We start from the raw sequence: 8716 nt of genomic DNA, 5'->3' as shown, positions 1-8716 counted from the left end.
AAAGCTAGAAAAATTTTAATACAATGGTAGTCTTATAAAGCAGGTAATGGAACAAATTAAGAGGGTGGGAGAATTCCACTGGTAAGAAATTTCTTTGGCTAGTCCCTCACTGCCATCAGCATCTTCAACATGCTGCTGCACCCTGTAATAGTTACTCTGCTAATGTAAATTTGTGTGTGCCTTGCTGTAGTAGCGACTTGTTACTGGATGAAGCAGGTGAAACTGTGAATTGACAACAAGGTGCAAGGACTGAGGCTGACCAAATGCCTGCTACCACAATCAAGGGCAAGACTGGGTTGGTTTCTGTGTTTGCCACCAAGAACCTTTAGCTCCGCTGTTGGCTGCAACCGAGCAGGCGTGGAGCGGTGGGGACACATGCCATGCCAGACCTTGATGTGAAGGATCAGAGAGCTATACAGCCTGTTATCAGAGAGCCATACAGCAGAAAAAAGGGGCAGGCCCAGCAGCCTCTAGTTGGCATATGTTGGAGATATAATCTAGCCCAGATCCCCTGCTCAAGTAGGGTCACCCAAACCATATATAAAACATAAAGGGGGAAGATGTGGAGACTGTGTTCTCACAGGAGAATGCATAATTGGTACATAAACTTTGAATAGTCCTGAAAGATAGAGCAAGGCCATGAGAGGCCCAAAGAAGCTTAAGCAAGCAAGATAAGAGGCTGGAATTCACCAAGTTAATGAGAACTGTGGACTGTTGGCAAACTTTCAAGGTTGAGTTCTCACACCTTTGTTTAACCAATTATATGTTAGTCACTAAGGGTCTTCAAAACATGTGTCCAGTCATAATATGCCAAATCACTGTAAGTGCCTCAGCCGGGGCCTTGGCTCAACTAAGCAGACTGAGTTGCTAAGCAGACAAATACTACACTGAAGGCAATTTCTGATTTGTTGTTTACTGTTGACTATGTAAGACATGCAACACTGCAGAACCTTTTGTTGTTGGAACAGAGACATGGATGTGAAGAGTTTGATGGAATGTGTTGTATAAATCTTTCTGGTCATTTTAATTCGACACATGCACAGCTGAAAACCCTGGCTCAGCTTACCCAGCAACTGCAAGTGAGCAGTGACCTAGGGATAACTAAATGGTTGTCCTCATGAGGCATTACAGGTTGACTTAAAACACTGCTATTTGAAGTACTGTGCTTATGTATCATTGTTAGGTTAATCATTGTAACTATTAGACTTGCTTATAGTTGTGTGATAAAACAGGTGAACAGAATAACCCACAATGCCTTGCTCGCACAAAGAAAAAGGGGGGAATTGTTGCAGAATGGCTCTAAGAGCAAGGCCATGGAGCCTTAGAGGCCTGTGTGAGCAAGGCAAGGGGCAGGCCCCACAGGTAACCGGATACCGGATGTGGGAGGAGAATGTGGAGGAAGCTGTGTGGGTCTAACCAATACTGTTGTGCCTAGGAGGAGTGGCTGAATGCCACTCGTCACAAATAAAGTAGAAGTTTGCTTATCACCCATATTGGGTTGGCCTGTCTGCTTCTCCTTGCCGCTTACAGTCAAGCAATTGTAGAACGTGCACATGGCATCCTGAAAGCTATGCTCGACAAACAAAAAAGGGGGAATATCCCGGGTATGAGCCCAGAGGAGCAATTGGATAAAGCTACCTATGTGTTAATTTTTTTAAATTTGTCATGGTCTCGGAACTATACTGCAAAGGATAGGCATTTTTCACCGAAGTCAGTTCCAGAAATGTATCCTGAGTTTTTCTATGAGGATATGCAGAGGAAGCAGTGGGAACGACCTGTCCCTTTGCTTGCATGGGGACAGGAGTACGCATGTGTGTCTCTTCCAAAAGGACAGTATTGGATTCCAGCAAAGAATGTGAAGACTGCGCAGAAAAGTGAGCCACATAGTGAGGACACCTCATCAGAATCTGTAGTGACCTGATGATGATAAGACAATGAAGTTTTCTTGTTACTTGTTTATTTTGGTGACTGTTCGTATGTGTACTGAAGGAACTTATGTGTTATTCTAGATCATATTCTAGAACACATATTCTAGATCCCCCTCTTTTCCGGCCACTTATGTGGTGGGAGGCCTCCCCTCTTATTAGTAAGAATGACACACAGTGGGTTGGAGGTGTCTGGATTCCTCCTCCCACTGGAAACAATGATAGCTGGTCTGTAAATAATATGACGCTTGTCTTTGATCTTCCTATGTTGTGCGTAACCACAGGTAACACATCCAATGGTTGTGTCATTTTTAGACCTCAAGACCATTTGGTGCCTGTGCAGGCAGGTAACAAGGTGAACTTAACCATTTTAACCCTCCCTGGCTTGGGAGTAGCTGCGAATGCAACTATGTCAAATGTGATAAGCCCTTCCCATTTGCCTGCCTGCCAATTGCGATCATTATCCTCCATATGGCATATTCCATGGGAGGCATGTAAAGGATTAAATCCAAAAACTCAGAATCTTTCTATGGGAGTAGTACTTGATTGGGGCCCCTATAGGCAATTATGGAACCAATCTATGAACAGTTCTGTAGCTTGGAATACTAGTATAAGTAATGGAAAAAAAATGATGTGGCATGGAGACGGAATGGCTGGTCCCATCCTCCAGCTACGTTTTGCACCTAATGATTCTTTTTCACCTAGCTTCCCAAATCTTTGGCGTTTAGGTTTTCCCTTTTTTCCCAGACAACTGTGGCAGATGTATATGCATAATAATACAACCCGAGCCACAGAAGTCCACATATCTGAAGCGAATATTAGCATATGTACGTCTCATCCTCATGTGTTTGCGTTAGTGGTGTCTATTAATGTTACATGGATTGATAATCTATTTAAAGTAGTCCTAGTTTCTCCCACTTTTAAAAGCTGCATTACTAGCCAAGATATTGTAAATGCTTCTTATTTGATTCCACTTAGGAGATGGACAGATCTTTGGCTTCCGGTAAATTTGACACATACCTGGGAAGGCAAAGATGGGCTGGAAAGGTTGGCACATCTTTTAGAACAGGAAGTTGAAAAGACAAAAATTCACGCGAGGCAATTTTTAGGATGGTTGATTTTTGCAGTTATTTCTGATGTAATTATTCTAGCCTCTGCAGCCACTGCAAATGCAGCCTTGACAGAGACAGTTTAAACAGCATGTGTAGTGGGAGAAGCTCTCACAAATGTGACTAGGGAGTTTCAGACTCAGGAACACATTGACAAACAGATCCTAGCCAGATTACAGGCTTTAGAAGCTACTGTAATCTGGATTGGAGAATGCCAAGAGGCGATGAAAACAAGAATGTTATTGCAATGTGATTGGGAACATAAGTGGAAAAATTTATGTGTTACCCCTCTAGAATGGAATGAAACACAACGTAATTGAACACAAATTCAAAATCATTTGCAGGGAGCATTTGACTTAACTCTCCAACAGAACATTCACTCATTACAGTCACAGCTGCGAGAGCAAATCCAACATCTACAAAAATTTATGAGTAAGGATATATTTATTTGATCAGTTGAAAAGTGATTTATCATGGTTAAATCCAAAAGCTTGGCTTACTGATATTAATTTACGCATTCGGGTGTTTTGGGGCTTTGGCATTTTTTTAATCTTTTTGTTCCTATTTATGATTCACACGGTATGGAAAGTAACGTGACATATGCAGAAGACAGAAGCAAAGGGTTTAGCTGCACCAATTAGCAGCGATCTTTCAACAAACAAAAAGGGGGGAGATGCTGAGGACCATTTTAAGAACACAATGCAGCTACATATGCGAGAATAACCACAAAGTGCTGGAGTAAGTGGACCAAGGAGAAAAATAATGTTTGTTCCTCATAGATTGTTTCAAATAGGAAGTTCTGGGAGCAGAAGATATCTTGTGCTTAACTGCTATGTAGTCGTAAAAAAGAAACATAGTCTGTAAGAGCAATGATTGCTTAAGCAATAACATAGATTGCTACATCTAAAGCACATATCAGCTAGAAACAATAACAAGGAAATGGTTACGAAAACTGGTGATTGAGTAACCTGTAGAGGAATATTTCTGTGGTGTTTTTTTATAGGTTATTTGACATAACACCCTTGTAAACTTAAATTATATAATCAAGCGACTTTGTCAAATAAACAATTCTGTACCTCCATGGAGTCTGTGACATCATACACCACAAAAAGGTTCGTTCTATATACAATGAGCTATCCTTCATTCTGTCTTTCTTGTTCTTTCCCCATCTCAAAAGGCTGTGGAGGCACAAGTTTTTATGTTACAGAAACCAGCCACTGAGCCAGATATACCAGAGGAAGTGGAGATTACACCCTGCAAGTATGGGCTTCTGGAGCACCGGGACGATCACAAAATCCAGAAGCAGTAACTATTAATCTGAAACCAAACATCAGACCGGTAAGACAGAAACAATATCCTATAAAACTGGAAGCAAGAAAAGGACTAGAGCCTCTAATAGAAAATATTGTCAAATACTTTGGGACAAAAATGAACTGTATTTCTCCTTCAAATGGTAACAGTCATTCTGGAACAGAAAAGCAGTCACTGGCTTTCCCCAAGCCAGCTGTCAAAACATCAGGCTGTGCTTTTAGAACAAAATGACATAGAATTGAAAGTAACTAACCTTTTGAACCCAGCAGTGGTTTTGACAACTGATCCAAAAGCAGGAGAGCTGACTCACAACTATTTACAGACTATTGAGCAGGTGTATTCCAGTCATACCGACCCGAAAGATACATCCCTGAAGGATGTTTACTACAAACTGTGGATGGTAGCAGCTTTACAAAAATGGAAAGGCTCTTTTTAGAGCACATAGCTCACACATTTGAGCAGACCAATTTGAGGGTAGTTTCCCTTTTTCAATGGTTTGCATCTTTTCTCATTAACTAATGCATACCCTGACATCCTTTTTCTCTGTAGACATCTAGAAGATCTGTCCAAATATATTCTTCCACCTTCCAGGAGGGCCTATTCCATTAAATCTTCCCAAATCTTGGTCTCGTACTGTATAACTTCTAAACAGTTGTGGGCTAAACCTTCTTTTTGCTCCCCATATAAGAACTGAGCAGAGTTTAGGCTTTTGTCCACCATTGATGTTAAGTCATTGTTTTTACTTAATATCGCTTCATACAAATAAAAGGGTTTGTCCAGTGAGGGTCCAGCAAGCCCTCAGTCCCATCTGTCAACATGTCTGTTCCCACTTGTCTGCCTGCCCCAACACTCATCCCATGCTCAAACACAGGAGCTGCACGAGCTCCCCTCCTTTCCCCCTTTGTTTTCCATATCTGCATACATCACTTCATCCCATTTTCCTTGTCGCTTTAAGAACAACATCAATTGTAACAATGTATTATAGTTCAAAAGTTCCACTGAAGGGCCACTTTTCCCCATCTTCCAATTTATATAAAGGCCACCATCGATTACAATATTTGATCAGGGTTTTCTTATTCACACTTCCTCCCGGTGGCACCGCTGTATCTTTCCAATGAGCTAAAATGCAACCTAACGGAATCTTTCTGAGAATTACCCCACTCTGTTGTCCTCCCATTGTAATCCTTTAAAGATATATGATACGGTTAGCCCTACAACAATAACATCCTACCCAGAGTAAAAGGTATAACGGAGTGCTGCACCCACAGCAGATGCACCTAACTTCCAAACAGTTCTGTAAATAAACCTCTTGTCTCCCACAGAAAGAGATAACATATTTCAAAAAAGCAGGACACTTAGCTCGGATATACAAACTACAGTGATTGACAGATAGGGCAAGGGCTAGTTCGAGCCCCGCGCCAGGGAGCTTGAACATTACTTTGACAGTTAACCCATGTATTGCTCTACTGGTTCTTCAGTTCTCCCAAATTTCCACAAATTACTCGTACTAATTCACCCGAACATTCAGTCCGGTCCCAATTTAAACCGGCCATCATCGACCATTCTCAGTCAATTGCTGGGGTGAGTAGCTTGAGAGAGGACGCCTGCAACACCGGAGTGGAGCTGGGAGAGATCAGCATCCAGGAGCCTCACCTCAGAGGGACAAGAGCCACCGAGGAGAGAGCCTCAAGTCCTCGACATGACTTGCCCAGGAGCCAGCAGCTCAGCTCAGGCGAGGAGCTGACTCACCGGGGCCGGAGCCAGGAGGAGCGGCACCAGCTGTGAGTGGTTAAAAACCTGCCCAGGGAGCACGAGTGACCAGGGGCGTGGTGAACTGATTCAGAGAAAACTCCAGGAAGAAACTTGCCAACAAAGTTTTCAAGCTGACAAGCAGGTATTCTCAGGCGCCGGGAGACATGGGGGATAACGTCCTCCTAACGTGTGTCCCCCTTATATAGTCACTGGGCATACATGCATATTCATGAGGCTACATATGTATTACATAGTTTTCCAGAAAGTTCCCCGCATGCGTACAGAATTGTGGTGGCGGTCTCTGAGGGTCGTTTACTTCTTCCAACAATCTTCATCACTTCTGGCAGCCTTTGAAGCATGCGCAATACATGCTCATACCAGTTTAATTGGCTTGTTAGCACCAGAGGCATAATAATCCTCCTATCCTCCTACTTATCAGTTAGTTTAACTGTAGTGCATCCTGGATACCTGCGGTTCCCAGATACTCCTTATCCCTGTGTCCTGTTCTTCTAGACTTTTTTTCTTAAACTATGTCACAACTATAACGATTTATCTTGTGAGAATTCTCAGTATGTTCTCTAGCTGTACTCTATTTTTTTTTCTCTTTGTATCATGCACCTCAGTAGTTTTCCATTGCTACTGTTACAAAGCCATCAAACTTAACATTACTTAAATCTAATTCTAAAGGTTTCTATATTCCATTTTGTGATTTTCTGACCCCTTGTCTCAGAACAGAGAGGGCAAACGGAGCGGGTCGAGGCAGTTTGCATGGCAGTTCGCGCAGGCAGGCGAGCAGGATGACCGCCTGATCAAGAGGACTTGCCTGGAGTGCAGGAGGAGGAAGGACTGCTTGCTTGTGCAGAGAGATGTAGACGGACTGATCGACCAGATAGATCATGGTCACAACACGATCAAAAGCTGTAGTGAGGAATACTGTGGGTACCCAGACTGAGCCTTCCTGCAGACATGCGACTGTGCAGGTCTCTGGCTGCAGTAAATGCCTGAGCCTGGCACTTCTACTGGAGAGAGCCAGTGACACCGCTTGTGTGCGGTGTGAGTGAATAAATGATCTGCCCAGGCAGGTGGCTAAACTGAGGGAGGAGGTAGAAAGGTTGAGAGCCATCAGAGAATGCGAAAGTGAAATAGGTTGGTGGAGCCACACCCTAAGGGCAGAGGGAAGTGGTCGAACAAGTGATGGATCCCCTTCCCTCCTACCATCAGATAGAAGGCGTGAACTTAAGGGACAAGGAGGTATGGAGGGAGGTCCCTCCTCGGAGAGGTAAGCGAAAACCCTCACAATCCCTTTCTCCCTCCCAGTTGCCCTTGAATAACAGGTACGAGGTCTTGGAACTACAGAGCCAGGTAAATGGAGATGGAGGGGTAGATCTATCTAGTGAGTCACCTAGGGTTTGTCACTCACCCCCATGCCTTAGAACTTCCTCAACCAAGAAGAAAAGAAGAGTAATTGTGGTGGGTGACTCCCTTCTGAGGGGAACAGAAGGGCCCATTTGTTGGCCAGATCCATCCCACAGGGAAGTCTGCTGCCTACCTGGCGCTCAGATTAGAGATGTAAAAAGGAAACTCTCTGATCTGGTGCAGCCCTCCAACTACTTTCCGCTGCTGGTTTTTCAGGTTGGCAGTGATGAAATTATTACAAGGAGGGCTAGGGCAATGAAGAGAGACTTCAGGGCCCTGGGACGGCTGGTTAGAGGGTCTGGAGCGCAAGTGGTGTTTGCCTCCATACCTGTTACAAGCAAGGGTGAAGAGATAAATAGGAAGAGACTGCAGATTAATGGATGGCTACATGACTGGTGCCAAAGGCAGGGTTTTGGGTTTTTCAATCATGGGCTGCTATATGAGCCACCTGGTTTGCTGGTGGCAGGTGGGATACACCAGTCCCAGAGGGGGAAAAAGTTTTTGGGGCAGGAGTTAGCAGGGCTCATTGACAGGGCTTTAAACTAGATATGAAGGGGGAAGGGGAGATAACTGGGCCTGTTAGGGACAAGCCCAAGAGAAACATGCTAGGGCTTCAAGGATGGTGGACTAGGGAGGACTCTCAATCTATTGTTTCATTTGAGGGAAAGGATAGTTGTTTAGACCCTGTCCCGCAGGGGAAAAAGGGTACCAGGGCAAGAGTTAGCAGAGCTCACTCACAGAGCTTTAGGTTAGATTCAAAGTGCGAGGGGATTGTAGCTGGGTTTGAACCAGTGGGGCGATGTTCTAGTATTAATGAAGACCAGAAGGCCTCCCGCCTTCCAAGGGTGCCACTAGCGTGCTCTGCTTGCTCCCTGAAATGCCTGTACACCAATGCACACAGCATGGGGAATAAACAGGAGGAGTTAGAAGTCTGTGTGTGGTCTAAAGGTTATGATCTGGTGGCAATTACAGAGACATGGTGGGACAGCTCACATGACTGGAATGTGGTCATGGATGGCTATGTCCTTTTTAGGAAAGATAGGTCAGCAAAGCGAGGTGGTGGAGTTGCTCTTTATGTGGGAGAGAGACTAGAATGTATTGAGTTCTGTCCAGGGGCAGATGAGGACCAAGTGGAAAGTCTGTGGTTACGAATTAAGGGACAGGCTGGTATGGGTGATACAGTTGTGGGGGTCTATTATAGAC

Source organism: Pezoporus flaviventris, unplaced genomic scaffold, assembly GCF_033815535.1.
Source record: "Pezoporus flaviventris isolate CSIRO_AGI_PZ_B2104156 unplaced genomic scaffold, CSIRO_AGI_Pfla_v1 ptg000125l, whole genome shotgun sequence".
NCBI classification, from domain to species: Eukaryota; Metazoa; Chordata; class Aves; order Psittaciformes; family Psittacidae; genus Pezoporus; species Pezoporus flaviventris.
The sequence above is the reverse complement of the archived record's forward strand: the minus strand, read 5'-3'. Positions refer to the sequence as shown.